Here is an 8,706-nt window from a genome sequence, read left to right as displayed (position 1 = left end):
GCGCTCCCCGCCCGCGGCCCTGCTGCCCGGCTGAGCCCAACCGCCGCCGGGGGCCGGGGTGCGCGGCGCGCGCAGCCCTCCGCCGTTCTTTTGCCCGCGCCCGCCGGAGGGAGGGGCCGCTACCGGCCAAACGAGGGGGCGGGGAGGGGCGGGAGGGCTGACAGGTGGGGCGCCCGCCACCGCCCGGCCACCCTCTCCCCGCTCGGGGAAATCCACGGTGGTATCGGTCGCCTGCTGCGCGGGCATCTCATCTTTAAGGCCAGAGAACAAAGTCTGGAAACACTTGGCCCCCAGATCAAATAGCCTGCCCGCGTCCGCGGTGTTTTTAGAAGTCGCTGCGGACGAGTGAGGGGGCTCCAAATGCGAAGAGCCACCCCACTGCCGTAGGGTTATAAATTATGGTGATCGGTCGTCTCACACATTGAGATTCGGCGAGTGTTGGAAGTAGGCCTTTGTAAGTGTTATGCAGGGTACCGCCCTTGGCTTAATGAGCAAATGACAGAAATTTGGCATCCCCTGGATCACAGATTGATGAGTCCAGGTGAACAGTGTTTGCACGTCAATGCACGAACAAGATTCTGAAATAGTAAATATTTTTTGGTGAATGAAAAAGGACTGGATTTGGTATAAACGGTGAAAGGATAGAAAGGTGTTGTTTCGGAGGGTGTTCTGTATGGGGTGGCCTACTTAAAATTAACACCATTTGATGCAGTGTGACAAGAAATGGAAGGTTTTAAGTGAACCGCCTTTGTGTATGCTGTCGTTAGACCATTTGGAAATGGATGATTATTTGATGATCTGCAGCTCTTTCTCTAGGCAACGTGCAGTAAATGTGGAAGGAATACTGTGTACTAGCATTGGGTACAAAACACGAAAGGACCAGAATTGTTCCCATTTAGTTTTTTTCCTCCCTTTAATAACCACTAAACAGAACTGATTAATCTTGTATATTGAAGAATGCTAATTCTTTCCTCCTTTGACCACCTTGTGTCCTAGCTCTCTGCTCTGTTAGGGAAGCCAGAACGCTCTTCAACCCTCTTCTCTCAAATAGGGTTACTTCTTTAAAGTCCTCCCCTGCTCCCCGCCCCATAGGTAAGTTCAAAAAAAAAAAAAACAAGAATAGGCAAAGTTCATGGTTTTTAATTTTTATTCCATGTTACTTTCAAAGAAAGCCTTGAGAAGAATCATGATGAAATTACTGGGAGACGTAGAGAAATGAAAAGAAGAAAAAAAAAACCTTTAAAATAAGAATAGACTAAAAAAAAACCAGGAAAACAGACTATCGATAAAAAGGGAAATGTATTATGTATACAGTAAGTTTTCCCATAGATGTTAATTGCTTCAAGTCCCAAAGAAACAACGAGCAAATAGAATTAGCACTCGGAGGACAAATCTTTCTGGTTATCAAGTTGGGTAAATGTTTTTAGTCTTTTTTAAGTGTTAGTAAGAGATTAGGAAACGGTCGTGGTTGGCTGTGTGCCAACAATAATACCTGCAACAATGATATATATATTTATATATTATAATGGGATATACATATCCCATTACCACTGCTCTTAAATAGGAAAACTGAGAAACAACAGGGAATTCTATTTTGTATAAATGTCTTGCAATTACTTTCAACTTGAATTAGGGTTTCATAAAAACAAATGAGCCTGTGTTCCTACATCTGCCAATAATTTTCACAGTTTACTGTAAGAGCAGTGAAGTTTTCATTTGGACTTTGAAGAGAAAAAGCCATGTGACTCATGAAGCTTGGCCATGGATGTACTAAATTCTTATACATACTGAATTTTTGAGTTCATAAAAATTAAAATCTGTTTCTCATGTTGATAACCTGTAAAATAATGGTTTTATTAACCTTTAGAGTTGTGTTAAGTTCAAACTTCTGAACTTGGTAAGATTAAGAATTAGTGTATAAAAATACAGAAAAAAGTTCATTCTCAATGTCTTTTTTTGTCATAGCTTGGGAATTACTTTAGAAAGACAATGACCCTTCTCATTCATTGATATGCAAATGAAAACAGTGCCTTTTTACACTTAAAGACCAGCAGCAAATTTTCTTTTCCAGAGCATCCTTTATCGCAGTTAAATTCTGTAAGTTGCTTTATATATTCCATTTGCTTTTGCCAAAAGACAGGAAATATGCAATCTTAGTATAACAAAAAGTACTAATGTATAAAATAGAAATGCCATTATATAAAATAGAAATCAATAAGAATTCAATATGCTTAGAACTCGTTTCAGAGGAATCACCATTATGTAACAGTTTTATTACTATCCATCAAAATTATTTTCAAGGGGTACGCCAAGGAACTAATTTAGATATATAACTAGCAGTTTCAAAGACAGGAGACCACCATGGCAAAAAACAAATCAACAAACAGCTCATCTCGTTATAGCTGTCAGAACAAAATTAGACTGGCCTGGTAAGAAAGCTGATTATTTCAATAACACCTAATTCTATTACAACCAACAGAATTTCAGTAATAACATGTACCTCTATTATTTCTCTAACCTTTCATCTCTTTTTTCAAATATATGTATATTGGCTGGATGTTTTTCAAAAATTTGTTTATGTTTGCAATATTCTGATTTAAAATATAGGGAAAATAGCATACCCAAAACTCGCTTTGAGGGGAAGGATGCATTGGGGGACCTTGAAGATACAGACGTTCTCCAGAAAACTGGCACCAAGGTACATGGAGAGCCCGCCACGCTTCTCAATCAAGAGAGACATGCCACGGATATTGATACCAAGAACAAAGACAATCACCTGTCCATTCAAATATGAGCACCAACTTTCAAAAGGCCTTAATTTATGATCAAGCTGTTTCTCACAAGGGTGACTATGCAGGATATGGATCAGCGGCAACGTATTTACTTAATAATTAATGTTTCCCTGGAATGACTATGGGGGAGACCAGCTAGTGCATAAATAAACGTTTGCATGAACTCATAATTTTCCATATTAACTTTAAAGACAATTTCAGTAATGCCTCATTTATCTGACAGGATAAGGAAAGGGGGCAGTGAGCGAATGAACAGAATTAGATATTCTGGATAACTGAGGTTTTCACCCTAAAGCTCTAGAAACAGTTTAATTTAAACCACTTGTACTGATTTTTTCCCCAAAAAATATCACCAGTTTCTCTGCCTTGATTATAAAAATACGGTATAGCTTAACCTATTCCTAATGACCCTGAGGTATCTTCAAAACAAAAGCTGTAATAGCAAGATGTCCTCAGGAACTTAGAAATACTTGGTACCCTTCACCCTACGGAAATAATTGTGTCCTCCTGTGTTCCTGTATTCCTTTGGGTCTAACTGGTCTGGAAAGTACTCATTATTGACCCTCCTGCTGTCTCCGCTCGTGGCTGCACCTCTGCCACAGCACTGCCTGCATGCATATTCACACTCACGCCTCCCTCTGTCTTATCCTGTTAGCCTGGGAAACCAAGTAACCAATATTTTAAAATGTGTATATAAAATAAAAGTAAAGAACCTCAAAAGAAAATGCTAAAACAACTCTGATATTTTGGGACATTTACTTAGTATAAAGACCATTTGCCTACTTTCATATTTTCCTTTATATTTTGGATAACCGAGTTTACCAGATAAGTGAATTATTGTTGCATGCTGCTTGTTTCCTAAAAAGTTTAGGCATTGCTCTTCATACTTAGTGGAGGGTAAGGATCTATGCCAATAACATTCATCACAGTAGTTTCCTTATATGGCCTGCATTCAAAATAAGGTTAGACTTTAAAAAAAAAAACACCAAGAGTTCGTAAATCCTTGCCAGTAATAAATAGATAAAATAAATGAAGAAAGGAGTACTGTTGCTTATGGTAGAATGTTGAATGCCAACAGGTAAATGTGGAGGGAGCGACAGAGTTGGGCAATCATTATTTTGCAACTAAGACAAGAACCATCAATGGATGCTAAATTTAGAGAGAAATTTTGATAAGGAACAGGATATTTGCATCATTAGAATTCTTCCCATAGACTTCCTATTAGTTGCAAGGAAGGAACTAATTCCTATTACAAGGAAGGAACTGTATTCTTCAAAGATGCCAATGTCATTAAAGACAAAGGCTGTGAAAATATTCCAGCTAAAGAGCCATCACAACAAAATGCAATATGAGATACTAGACTGGATTCTTTACTGGAAGGGAAAAAAAATTCTATAAAGTACATTTTTGGGTTAATTGGTAAACAGATGGTAGACTGATTAGATAAAAGTGTCACTGTTAAAATCACTGAAATTGGTAACTCTGGTTACATCCCTAAATACTGCAGTGTTTAGCAGTAAAAGACTAGAATGTGTATGGTTGAGAAAAAAAAGAGAGAAGAGAAAATAAAAGTAATAAAACAAATAGGTAAAATGTTAGCAATAGGTGACTCTGGGTAAAGGGTATTTGGGTGTTCCTTGCAACTCTTCTATAAATTTGAAATTATTTCCAAATAAAAAGCTTTTTTTAAATGTTAGAATTTCAAAAAAGCAGAGCAGCAGAAGTAAGCAATCCATAGACTATAACATCATAATTATTTTAAATGACCACTTTACTGCCAAATCCCACATGCTTTCTAAAATTGTTGACTACTCCCATGAAATTGTCTCATCTCTTGGTTTAAAATTATAAACAGTGAATTTGATAATTGAAGGTCATCTTTTCCAACTTTTCATTTTATAAATGAGGAAACTGAGGCTCAAGAGATTCAAAATTTACCCAAAACCCCTTAACCAGTTAGCATGACAGGCCACCATCTTGATTCTACTTTTATCTCTACAACTGCTAACCTGCTACTACTCGGTTTCTATCACTTTGCCTTTTTCTCTTTCCTAACTCGGAGTTTCCTAAGGGCCTTGTATTCTCTTCTTTTGATGATTATATGGGGAACTTATGTGGCCTTACTGTTTGAACTGTCACTGCTCCACCAGTAATTCTCACTCAGATTTCTGTACCACAAGTCCAATTGCCTCCATGACACTTATATGAGGACATTCCATCATCAGTTCAACCTCTCCAAGTTCAAAACTGAAATAACCACAGAAGAAAAAATTAAAATATCTAATAAAACCTGTAAAAATATGTCCATCCATACTGATAATCACAGAAAGACACATTAAAACAAGATATGTTTTGCATAATAGGTTGCCCAATTAATAAGATTGATAATATTCAGGTTTAGCCAGGATATGGGCAACATACTCTCTCATACACTGATGGTGGCAGTGTAAATGAGCATATCTCTTTGGGAGACAATTTGCCAGAAGCAAGGAAAAATTTAATTGTACATACACTTTGACTCAGCAATTTCACACGTAGATACTTGTCCTACAAAAATACTGTGACAACATTCAAAGAGATATACAGGACTGCTCATTAAGTATTGTTTGTAATAGCAGAAATTGGAATACTAAGTGTTCGCTAATACAGGAGTAGGTAAATACAATTATATTTCCTTACATTGAAAAGATAGCTCCATATGAACCAACATGGAAAGAAAAACAAGTCGAAGAGAACTATGTATACTGGTGTTCCATTTCCTTTTCTTTTAAGTCGATACATACACAGAAACCAGCCTGGAAAGCTATATAAACAAACGTTCTCAGTGGTTACCCCAAGAGAATGGATTTAGGGGTAAAGAAGAAGACTTTCATTTTCCTATTTTATATATTTCCATTGTTTCCTGATTTTTTTTTTACTAGAAGCATGTGTATCTTTTATAAAAGCAACAACAAAAAAATTGTTGCTTTCTTTTTAACTTGAAACTTCTCATTCCATAATCAGCATCCCCTTCAACATGGCTGTTCCCATCATTTCTTGTCTCTCCCACACTTTAGAATCACTGTTAACTCTTTATTTTTCTCTCTTTTATCATTTATTCATTTAGTCTTGATCCTTCTAAATTTTTTTGCAGGTTTTTTTTGGAATTATGAGCCCAAACTATGTACATAGAAAGGTACTCTAACTGGTCTCTTAGATTTAGCTACTCTCCACACCATTTTTCTTACAAATACCTTTTCCTACACCGCTATTTTCACTGTGTCGTACATCTTCCCCACCCCCACTCACCTCCCAGGTCAAAAATTCCCAGTTCTTGTGGTTTACCAAGGTGGCATTCAGGGACTTCCATAACTTCATTCTCTCCTACAAATTTACCTAATCACCACTCCACACCCCAGCCAGGCCATTCTTTGATTTATTCATTCAATAAGGAAACACGTACTTCTCCTCATGAGCACCAAACATGCCTCCATTCGTTCCATTCCAGCATACTTTTTCCTGTCCCTCTTGTCTGGCATTTCTCACTATCTCCCTTCTCCAAACCACTGCTAATGTTATTGTTGGTATCACTCTCTCGCTTTGGAAATTTATTATATAATGACTTACAGTTTTACCAATGTGTGTGTTTCTCATATCCCTCAATAGATGGTAAGCTCCTAGAGAGTGCAAAACACTCCCTGTGTGTGTGTCTCTCTCTCTTTGGATTCATGTTTACTGAGCATTTACAATACAAAGACAACACACTAAATGCCTAGCCTATGTCACTTCAATTTGTTCTCACAACAACCCTGAAGGGGAGATGTTTTTTTACCACATTTTGAAAATGAGGCTTAGGGAAGTTCAATGACTTGCCCAAGGATATGCTGCTAGGCAATGGCAAAACTGAGAATCAAATTCGGACAATATGACTCATAGTCTCCGTGCTATATTGCCTCCCTATAAAACTGTGCTTCTTATATATTCTTGTCAATTAACAGCACTATGTCATGTACATAAATGAAGCTTCAAAAATGCTTATTGAATATAATGCACTTTATGCTAAAAATGAACAATTTGACATGTGATACCCAATACATGTGTAATTTAAAAATAGTATTTCCTAGAATTTGGTTTGTTTATAGAATCTTATTCAAGAGCTGAAGAGTAAAAGTGCTTCTAAAATCTGGATACTTTTAGAATAATGGGAAAAGTTAAATGGAAAAAAATGGCATTAGGTCTAATTACTCATTTTGCCCACTCAGGTGTATTAAAAAATATACTGTAGGAGATAATTTTCTACCACAGTAGTGCAGTGATAAAGTCGGTTATCATATTACAGATGGGAACAGCTTACTGCATGACCACTGAGTCCATTTCCCTGGAGAGACACAATTCTATCTGTGGTTTCACATTCCAGAAAGAAATATTCTTACTCCTGGAAATTAGTAACATAAGCATTTTAAAGTAATTCTGTTAGATCAACCAATAAATTTCATGTAATTTTTACCATATTTAATTGAGACATCACTTAGCAAGAGAGACTTTCTTCATTATGACAATGCTGCATACACAGATTTGAAATTCATTGTTGAATGCTGGCGATTGTATTTGTCTTTAAAAGCTGCTACATCTATAACCTGGTAGTTATTAGCTAAGAGTATTCAACTTGAGAAGCATAACTGGTGACAAAATTACTTTCAAACTGTGACTCTAGTTGGAAAACATAATTTCAAAAATAAAAAAAGCCTGATATGTTAGTCACTTTTCAAAAAATTGTTTTAAATTTACTGATACGTACTATAATATAAACATTACCAGTATACACATTAAAACTAGAATAAAACCATTACAACTTATGGGCTTTGGGCCTAAGTTATAGCTAAACTTAAATACTTGCAAAGACTTTTATTTCAGCACTTTTCTTTCTTATCAACATTATTAATTTTGAAATATAACCAGAGGCAGGGCTTCTGATAGATTAAAAACAAATTTATTGACCACCTTCTAAACTTAGTGAATTGAATACACATGTTTATACCTGCTACCTCCCCAAACTCCCCTAAAATTACCATAAAAGATGAAAAGAATGGGAAAGAAGAGGATAACAAACAAAAAATTTTGGAAGATGAAAAAAAGGATAAGCATATTTAACTAAGCAGAGAAAAATGAAGTTAACTGCCTGTGGAGGTGAAAGGCAAAAAGAAGCTAGCTGATTTGCACATCAGAACTCTGGAAAGTTTGGGAATTGGAGGCATCAGGCACTTAGGAAAGTGGGGATGAAAAATGCCTCTAAAAATAGAATTTGATAAAAGTCTGCATAAGGAACAGTCGACTTGTGCTCTACAGAGAATTAAACCAGAGAGATTGAGGACAAGTATCTGACTTTTAAAATATGAACAATCAGTCAAGGACCACCAAACATTTTAGGAAAGTTTCTAACATGAAAGGCAGGGAGCTTACTCCACTTCCAAAAGAAATGCAAGTAGCAAGGGGGAATTTTTTAAAAGTTTAATCAATATATCTATAGCAAGACACGTTATTGCATTCATTAAGTAAGACTAGGATGCCATGAAAAAGTTACAACCAAAGAACAGAGAAAAGGCTCTTACAAAATAAAAATATAATAGCCAATATAAAGATGTCAACAGGAGATTGGTAGATAAAATTGAGGAAATTCCCCACCAAGTAAAAGACTCCAGACCTAACCACATCATAACTCAACAGTGACCTAAAAGTATGGGCAAAGCAGTGCTATTATAAATTGTTGATTGGAAGGAAACTGGTAACATTTCTAGAGGGCAGTTTGGCAATTACTTTCAAAATTTAAAATATGCATTCCCTTTAACTCAGAAAATCCATTTCTAGGAATTCTATCCTACCGATTAATTCACTTGTACATAAAAAGAGGTATATATAAGGACAGAAATAGCAGAAG

This window comes from Equus quagga, chromosome 13 (genome assembly GCF_021613505.1).
Source record: "Equus quagga isolate Etosha38 chromosome 13, UCLA_HA_Equagga_1.0, whole genome shotgun sequence".
Classification (NCBI taxonomy): Eukaryota; Metazoa; Chordata; class Mammalia; order Perissodactyla; family Equidae; genus Equus; species Equus quagga.
Note: the sequence above shows the minus strand (reverse complement) of the source record.